The sequence below is a fragment of the Chionomys nivalis genome, chromosome 5 (genome assembly GCF_950005125.1).
Source record: "Chionomys nivalis chromosome 5, mChiNiv1.1, whole genome shotgun sequence".
NCBI classification, from domain to species: Eukaryota; Metazoa; Chordata; class Mammalia; order Rodentia; family Cricetidae; genus Chionomys; species Chionomys nivalis.
Genome location: NC_080090.1, coordinates 35,535,855 through 35,546,309, shown reverse-complemented (window position 1 = coordinate 35,546,309; position 10,455 = coordinate 35,535,855).

Sequence of the window (10,455 nt, the reverse complement as noted above, 5' to 3'; positions counted from 1 at the left end):
GAATGGAAGCGAGTGAGGCTGGAAACCTCATTTTCAGACCTAGCTGTTAGCACTGTCTGGTCCTGACTAGGCCAGCCCTGAAGGGAGGTATGTGGGCTGGCTGTAGAATTAATTGAATTTCACAACTTGCCTCACACTCCTGCTGGCACAAAGTGCCTTGGAAGGACAGCGGCATCACAGGAGGTCAACACAATGGCAGGACCAAGACTGGGCACTGCTGTGAGCTTTTCTTTATACAACTCCTGCCTCAAAATAGCTTGCCTGTTAGCACCCCAGCAGAGAACCCCCACAAGCAAGGGAGGAGGAAATGAGCTGTCTCTAAGATACACACTGGTTCTCAACCCCAGGATGAAGCTCAGGACCCGAAATAAGTTTCCTTCATAGAGCTCTAGAGCCTTCACCTTCAAAAGAGATATTTGGGTTATATGAATTTTAAATCCTTCCCAGCTGCAACATTGTATTACTGCCTGAAGAACATGTTTTAAAACATCAGCATCTTGGCTTCATCAATGCACACATTTCACGATACTTAGAGCCCTAGTTTCCTGCCTCAGATGTGTAATTTTAATCAATCCATCTCTCTGTGCATGTCTCTCTGTGTGTATGTCTCTGTCCCTGTGTGTGTTTGTGCATGTCTCTCTGTGTGCATGTCTATGTGTATGTGTATGTCTCTGTTTCTGTGTGTGTTTGCGAATGTCTCTCTGTGTGTGTCTGTGTGTGTTTGTGTATCTCTGTGTGTGTTATGTATATATGGGAGTATACGCTTGCCACAGCACATATGTAGAGATAAGAAGACAAATCTCAGAGGGAGCCAGTGCTTTTCTGCCACCTGTGGAATGCAGGGACACCTAGGCCTGTGTACAGTACCTCTAATGATAAATGACCTCCCCCATCCCTGACTTGCCTTTTGCTCAGCTCTTAATGAATAGCAGAACACACTGCACTATCTCCTAACAGGCCTTAAATAGGTTGTCACATGCGATCCAACACACCGCAAAGGATGAATCTGTCTCATCATACTGATGAGAAAAGAGCAACCTAAAAGATGACAGAAACTTGACTAATGCCAAGGAATATGTAAAGACAAAAAAACAGAATTTAAATTTAAACTACACAACTACAAATCCAGGGTTGTTTCCATATAACTACTCTCACACAAAAACTAAATTACTTCTGTGATCATTTCCCTTCCCCATGGGGCTGCATACCTGGCACAGCACTGCTAGTAACTGTACATTTATTAATGAATGGCTGGCTAAATGAATACAAGATCTATTGGTTTAAGTGCATTAGTGCAGTTGATCAGTGAGCAGGAGCATTACTGTTAATAACATTTCTTCATGACAAATCTGATTTCTTCAAATGATTTTTCTAAGAATACTTTCACATAACCTGCATTTACTCATGTATTCATGCATTCAGAAATGACACCTATAAGATGCTAGGCACTATGCCAGGGGTTGAGCAAAAGAAAAAAATTCCTACTGAATACATAGCACATACTGTCTCATGGGAGGCCAGTCTAAATAAATGGATATGCAGTCCCGGCAGGATATGTGCTGGGAGGGGAAACTTGCTTGGAAGGTGAAGATGTGTTCTATCAAGACATTCTCTTCCTTTCCTTTTTCTCCTCCCCCTCCCTCTGCCCTCTCCTTGTACCCTCCCTCACCCCTCCCTCTCCCAATCCCCTTACCCCAGCCCCACAGTCTCTCCTCCTCTCCCTCTTCTGTTTGTGTGTGTGTGTGTGAGAGAGAGAGAGAGAGAGACAGACAGACAGACAGACAGAGACAGAGAAACAGAGAAACAGAGAGCATGTACTCCTGCATGCATACGCATGTGCTGTTCTTGTATTTGGTGAGATTTTTCAAGGCATGAAGATATTAATCAAATGGGTTCATTGCCTTGGCCACTAGGTTCTGGATTCAACACCATTGTTGTCCCTTTCTTTTTTGTTGAATTACTCTACTATAAAAACATATTCTGTATCTATCTAAAAAAGAAACAAATTTTCTGATGCCCACATTCCCTCAACATCTGCTTCTCTCTTTCCCTATATAATAAAGAATCTCCAAAAAGTGCTTGGTAAATACTTTCTTGCTTTTCATTTTTTCTCTCCATCACCAACTGTCATTCCATTTCCCACGAGGTTCTTTATCTGTCTCTTTTCCTGCCCCAACCCACATTTGGAAACTGGAATTTTGACACACATTTATAAAAAGTTAACAATCAAGGAATTATTACTCAAGACAAAAAGACTCAATAAAAATTTAAAAAGTCATTGTCCGCAGTGCAGAAAGCCTCTCTGACTTCGCACACTCTCCCGGTGCCACAGGAAATCAGTATTCTTTTTTCATCTTGACAATATTATTTATGTCACCTTCACCAGAACCATCTTACTTCACATTAGTTTTCACAGAAAGCAAAATGTTTCCATTTCTCAATTGCAGTAGCACTGATCTCTCTGGAACACAGACAGAATGTTGTATGGACAGAGCCCACTGGTAGAATGAATACAAACAATTATACAATGCAAAGTTCAGAGCTAATAGGAAAATGTTCAGAATTTATTACATCGTTTCAATGACATCATTTATAGTTCTTTCCCCCCACCAGGGAATGAATACATGATGACACTCTGTGTTTCTTCTCAGTTGCCTTTGGACTCCTGAAAAGAACAAGATTCCTGCACTATTTGCTGCCTATTTTGAAACTGTTATTTTTGTACAATACTTCAAAATGACTTAGTGTTAAGTCTAGAGCATAATACCAGCCCCTGGCATCCATCCCAGACCCCTGGCCTGGGAGTTGCATTGGTCTGGACTTCAAATCCCAGCATGCCAGGTCCTGACCCCTTCCTGGGGAGGATTAGAACCCCTCCCACAAGGTATTTAAGTGGGCTCCCAGAGGAAAAACACAGAAGTGGTTCTGGATTTGAATGTGTTTCCCACATTCCTGTCTCCCCCCGTCATGCACTCGGCCACCCGAGAGAGCTATATTTAATAAAACAATGGGCATTTTAATTCTGTTTGATCTGACCTAATTGGATTTCTTTGCACCGCCCCATCTTAGGATTTTTTTCTTAGGATTTTTTCTAACACTTAGGACTAGTTATATTAAAGAGTATTCTTCAATTCCTGTTTTGTCCTACTGAGTGGCTGATTTTTAACCTAATTTTTGACCCGAATAATAAATGAAAAATGTCATTCTAGCATAGGAGAGCTCAAGAAACACACGTCAGCTTACTGCACCTTTGGGCCCTATAGATTTCTCCTGGAAATGAAGTTTTTTTTTTTCACTTTCCTTTCTACTTTTAAAATTTAAAATTTTTTTGAGAATTTCTTACATGAGTACTATAGTTATATCATTTTTGCCCCTTCCTCTCCCCCCTCCAACTTCTTCCATGTACTTCTGCCGAAAAGGGACTCATGACCCCTTTTCCTTTATTAGCATTATGATGTGTATTATTTGTATGTATTATACTATAAGCTATATGTATATATACAGCATACTGAATTCATTTAGTGTTGTATGTATGTATGTGAGTTTAGGGTTGACCTCTTGGGACTGGATGGCTTATCAGGGACTCACCCCTGGAGAAGACTGACACTTCCTCATTCAGTAGTCATTGATTGTTTCATCTCAGGTTGGGGCCATCTGAGTGATGCTGCATTTGTGTTGGCATGTCAGCTGGTGATAGCATTACATAGGACTTGTTTAGGCAACTGTGTTGCTGAGATTTCATTGGTGCAGTTTCCTGGCATGTCTAGAAAACACCTGCTAGCATATGCATCCTTGTCTTTCGGCTCTTACAATCTTCTGTTATCTCTTCCTCGGAGTTTCCTGGGCTTTAAGTATGGAAGTTTCATTGTAAATGTTATCAATTGCAACTGAGCAATTCTTGATCGGTTATACTCTTTATCCTGCACAACTTGTGTATTTGCCACAAAAAGAAGCTTCCCCAACCAAGAGTTAGAACTATACTTATTTGTGGATAGTCTAATAAGTATTTAGACTATATCAAGGAGGCACATTAATTTAGAAAAGGAGTAATGGTAGGGTCTCCTCTACAGTCCATATCCAGTCATGGGTACTTGGCAAGGTTTACAGTACCAGACATTAATCCCTTCCTATTTAATGAACTTTAAGTCAAATTAGACAGCTGCTAGTGACTCTCAAGATGTAAGTGCCACTATTGTATTTTGTGGGGATATTGCACAATGTTGGTCATTTTCTCAGTCTGCAAGCTTTCCTGCTTGGCAAATGGATTCCTGCTCTCCCCTGGCAGCGCACATAACACCTTCTGTTATGAGTACTAATGCTCATACAGTGCTCCCTTCCCAGTTCTAACTTGATTCCTCTAAGTCTTGGGTCTAATGTGCAGTGTTTTCAGGTTCTGGGAAAGAACCAAAGGAAACAACAATAGCCTGTGTTGTTTTGGGGATTTTCTTGGGGTCTTCTGGCTAACAACTTGAAGAGAGTTTCCCCACCTATGACAACGGGGTGCTTGTTAGACACTCTATTGACTTGGGGGAGGCAATTTCAACCCATTGTAGATATTCCTAACTTGAGTTATGCTTTGTAACTTTATTATCTATATTTCTTGTCTTTGAATCACTGATAAAATATCTAATATAAACAGGAGGAGAAAGGTTGATTTGGACTCAGGATTTCGGGAGATATTATATTCTCAATAATGGCGATAAAGGCAGGGCAGTTTAAACAGTTTGGTCCATGGTGGTAGAAGCTTGGCCTATGCAGCTCATTGACATCTTGACAGATGAGGAAACAGATCTCAATCCAGAACCAAAAGCAGACATAACTTTCAAGACCTATCCTCGGTTCATGGACATCTTGACAGAGGAGGAAACAGAGATCTCAATCCAGAACCAGAAGCAGACATAATTTTCATGACCTGTCCACAGCTAGCAAAATCATGGATCTTTAAAGTTTTACAACACCCAAACAGTGTATCCTGTTGGAGACCAAATATTCAAACATATTAGCTAGTAAGATTCAAATTATCATACCACCATTCTAGATGTCTTTAAATACTGTATCTTAGTATTGTCTGATGTGCAATTTGGATTAAAATGGCACCTATAGGCTCATATATTTGAATGCTTGGTCCCCAGATAGTATCACTGCTTGGGAAGGATTAGAAGGATTATGGAAGGATTGTGTTACTGGGAGTAGGCTTCGAACTTTCAAAAGTTCATACCACAACTTCCTTTCTGGTTTACAGATCAGGATTTATGTTATTAGCTATTGCTCTAGCACCATGCCTGCCTGCCTGCCTGCTGCAATGTTCCCTACCATGATGCCATGATGGTCATGGACTCACCCTCTGAAACTACAAACAAGCTCTCAATTAAATGCTTTCTTTTATAAGCTGTCTTGGTTATGGTGTCTCTTCACAGCAATTTAAAAGTAATTAAGACAAGTATGAAATTATTTGTGTGTAACTTCTTTCTGTCAAAACATTAGTGCTGTAAAATCTTCCCTGTTGTAACAGAAAGCTATAATTTATAGATTACTGCTGGTAAAAAAAAAGTCCTAATTATAGGAGCAGATATCTGTTTAATCATTCTATTTTTGATGGGCATTTGGTTGTTTCTATTTTAGAATCATTATAAATAACATCACTCAGTACAGTCTTGCATATATTCATTGTACACATCTTTAGACACTTATTTGGGTCTAGCTAGATACACAAATGTGAAGCATGGACCTTACTTGACAATGACAAATGTTTTCCAAAATATTGACAGCAACTTAATTTCCTACTGGTAGGAGTTGATTCCACGTCATATTTACTAGTACTTAGAAATATTAGAGGTTTTGCTTGAGTTTGGTGTTGTATATTCATTGATAATGTCATACATATGCATAATATATTTTGATAACATTCAGGACCTCACCCTCTTTTATTTCCCTTTTTTCCTCACCAAATTTCAACTCCTGCAAACTTCCCCTTACTAGCTTTTTCCACATTCTAGAGATTAATCCTCTGTAAGAAGTAAAGTTGTTTGGTAATTTTTTTGAGAAAAGATCTTGGTTGAGACAAACTTGAGCTAGTATTGAACTCATGATCCTTCTCCCTCCAATTTCTAAGTGTTGAGAGTGTTTTTTCCAACGGTCATTTGGTTTGGTAAAATGTTATATTACATATGATTACATTTTCTGTGATTACACTCACAATCATAAGTACTTTAAATATATATTTCTAGGACAAATGGACAATGCTTTGATAAAGTACTCCTTAGGTCCCTTCTCTGCTTTCTATTGGGTAGTCAATTAATTTTCATTATGGATTTGATAAAGATAGATAAACATTCTGTATATAACTACTGATTTAAGGCTCTCTAGAGGAACGAAGCCTGTAGAATCAATACATATTCAAAGGGGATTTATTACATTGGATTTTCTGCTGTAGTGTTGGTAGTCCAACAATGGCTGCTTAGCACTACAGAAGCCAAGAAACCAGTGGCTGCTCAGTTCATGAGGCTGGTTCTAGCAGTCCCTCTTTGGCACCGACGACATAGCGAATTTCTAGAAACCTGCTACTCTTCAATTCACATTGAAAGCCATATAAAGCTGGGTCTGCTCTCAGCAAAGAAAAGCATCAGCATCAGCAGCAACAGCAGCAGCAGCAGCAGCAGCAGGACAGATTAATCTTTTCAGGGTGAGCAAAGAAAATGCGGTAAAGTTTTTCTTTTGAATTTCTTTTGTCTGCATTTACATAGGCAGAAACAACCCACATTTAGGGTTAGTCATTGTACCTCAAACAATTCAAATAATCAGGTCAAGAAAATCATATGCCTTTAATCCCAGCACTGGGGAGGTATAGGCAGGTGATCTCAGTGAGTTCAAGATCAGCATGGTCTACAGAACGAGTTCCCGAACAGCTGGAGCTCCCACAGTAACTCACTTTTTGATTGTAGATCCAGGCAAATGGAAAAGACAAACCATCACAAGTATATTTTTATATGAGCTGCTTTTTTTAAAGGAAAAAAACCTCTCTAAGAATGCAAAAATTTAGAAGTAGAAGTTTACTATTAACATAGAATTTTTTCAACATTTTGTTATAGTTACAAAACTTGTTATTTTCAACCCCATTTTACACTAATAAATAAACATATTCTAGAAGAATTATTTTCTTACAAGCTATATAAATATTACTGCTTCCTGAAATCTATTTTTCTATTAGATGCAAAATAGTAGTTAAATTTCATTTTGTCCTTCTTGATGTCCAACTGATGCATCACCCTTTATACAAAAAAAAAAAACTTTTTAAAATATGCTTTACTTCCTCCTTTGCTGTAGTCAGGAATACTATTAGTACATCTGAATGTAGTTGTTTATTATTTCTCTGGCCTATTAGGTCTTTATTGTTATATAATACTATCCTGTATTATGTATACTGTAGTTCTATATACTTTATATTGTTTATTGCCTCCATGCTGCCCTTATGTATGATGTGTGTAAGAATTCTCTTTATGGATAACTTTAACCAGATCGACATGATCCTCTTATATTCCTAGCACAAAAAGACATCAAAGATGAATAGGTATTAAATCTTATCACCATCTTTTTACCTATTTTAACGATCACATTCTTTTTCTTCCTTATTCTGGTAGTGTGAAAAACTACATTATTTGATTTTCTAAAGTTCACACCAATAATGCTACTTCCTTAACCTAACCTCTTATGAAGCTTCACGCTGTTCTTAGATATTATGAACTGTTTTGACACAGTGAATCTTCCTTCAGGAATGAAATGATTCTTAGGTTTTTAGTTACATAAGCTACTGTCAGCTGTGGCATTGAGTTTATTCTAGACACATGAAACTGAGTAGCAATATGTTCTTATTTTGGTGAAAAATAGTATTTTATTCAATATCTCAGAGAGAAACTTTTCAAGGTGTACCAGTATGTCCTTCTAAATTATAGTCATGTTTTATAAACACATTCTAAGTGTAAATTTCTGTTGTCAAAGACTTTAAACTCCAGATTCACCTTACTTTGCCATGTTGTCTTTACAAAGAATGGCATGGAGTAGTTCTGAATATATAAGATACAAGTGCATCTTCTCCAGATCTGTGAAGAATTTTGATGGGATTTTAATGGGGATTGCATTGAATCTATAGATTGCTTTTGGTAGAATTGCCATTTTTACTATGTTGATCCTCCCAATCCAAGAGCAAGGGACATCCTTCCATTTTCTGGTATCCTCTTCTATTTCTTTCTTCAAAGACTTAAAGTTCTTGTCAAATAGATCTTTCACTTCGTTGGTCAGAGTTACCCCAAGATATTTTATGCTATTTGTGGCTATCGTGAAAGGTGATGCTTCTCTGATTTCCCTCTCTGTTTCCTTATCCTTAGTGTATAGGAAGGCAACTGATTTTTTGGAGTTGATTTTGTAACCTGCCACATTACCAAAGGTGTTTATCAGCTGTAGGAGTTCTTTGGTAGAGTTTTTAGGGTCGCTTATGTATACTATCATATCGTCTGCAAATAACGAAAGTTTAACTTCTTCCTTTCCAATACGGATCCCCTTGATCCCCTTATGTTGTCTTATTGCTATTGCTAGAACTTCAAGCACTATATTGAAGAGGTATGGAGAGAGTGGACAGCTTTGTCTTGTTCCTGATTTTAGTGGGATGGCTTTGAGTTTTTCTCCATTTAATTTAATGTTAGCTGTCGGCTTGCTGTAAATAGCTTTTATTATATTTAGGTATGACCCTTGTATCCCTAATCTCTCCGGGACCTTTAGCCAAAACAATCTTATACAATAAAGGATTGTCTGGAGGCATTACCATCCCTGACTTCAAACTCTATTACAGAGCTACAGTATTGAAAACAGCTTGGTATTGGCATAAAAACAGAGAAATCGACCAATGGAATCGAATAGAAGACCTGGACTTTAACCCACAAACCTATGAACACCTGATTTTCGATAAAGGAGCTAAAAGTATACAATGGAAAAAAGAGAGCATCTTCAACAAATTGTGCTGGCAAAACTGGATGTCAATCTGTAGAAGAATGAAAATAGATCCATGTCTATCACCATGCACAAAACTCAAGTCCAAATGGATTAAAGACCTCAATATCAGTCCGAACACACTGAACCTGATAGAAGAGAAAGTGGGAAGTACTCTACAACACATGGGCACAGGAGACCACTTCCTACATATAACCCCAGCAGCACAGACACTAAGGGCATCATTGAATAAATGGGACCTCCTGACACTGAGAAGCTGCTGTAAAGCAAAGGACACTGTCCCTAAGACAAAAAGGCAACCCACTGACTGGGAGAAGATCTTCACCAACCCCACAACTGACAAAGGTCTGATCTCCAAAATATATAAAGAACTCAAGAAACTAGACCGTAAAAGGCTAATCAACCCAATTATAAAATGGGGCACTGAGCTGAACAGAGAATTCTCAACAGAAGAAGTTCAAATGGCCAAAAGACACTTAAGGTCATGCTCATCTTCCTTAGCGATCAGGGAAATGCAAATCAAGACAACTTTAAGATACCATCTTACACCTGTCAGAATGGCTAAAATAAAAAACACCAATGATAGCCTTTGCTGGAGAGGATGTTGAGAAAGGGGTACACTCATCCATTGCTGGTGGGATGCAAACTTGTGCAACCACTTTGGAAAGCAGTGTGGCGGTTTCTCGGGAAATTCGGGATCAATCTACCCCTGGACTCAGCAATACCTCTCTTGGGAATATACCCAATTGATGCCCTATCATACAACAAAAGTATATGCTCAACTATGTTCATAGCAGCATTGTTTGTAATAGCCAGAACCTGGAAACAACCTAGATGCCCTTCAATGGAAGAATGGATGAAAAAATTATGGAATATATACATATTAGAGTACTACTCAGCAGTAAAAAACAATGACTTCTTGGATTTTGCATGCAAATGGACAGAAATAGAAAACACTATCCTGAGTGAGGTAAGCCAGACCCAAAAAGAGGAACATGGGATGTACTCACTCATATTTGGCTTCTAGCCATAAATAAAGGACATTGAGCCTATAATTCGTGATCCTAGAGAAGCTAAATAAGAAGGTAAACCCAAAGAAAAACATATGGACATCCTCCTGGATATTAACATTCATCAGGTGATGAAAGGAGACAGAGACAGAGTCCCACATTGGAGCACCAGACTACAACCCCAAGGTCCAAACCAGGAGCAGAAGGAGAGAGAGCACGAGCAAGGAACTCAGGACCGTGAGGGGTGCACCCACATACTGAGACAATGGGGATGTTCTTTCGGAAACTCACCAAGGCCAGCTGGACTGGGTCTGAAAAAGCATGGGATAATACTGGACTCACTGAACATAGTGGACGTTGAGGACTGCTGAGAAGTCAAGAACAATGGCACTGGGTTTTGATCCTACTGCACATACTGGCTTTGTGAGAGCCTAGGCTGTTTGGA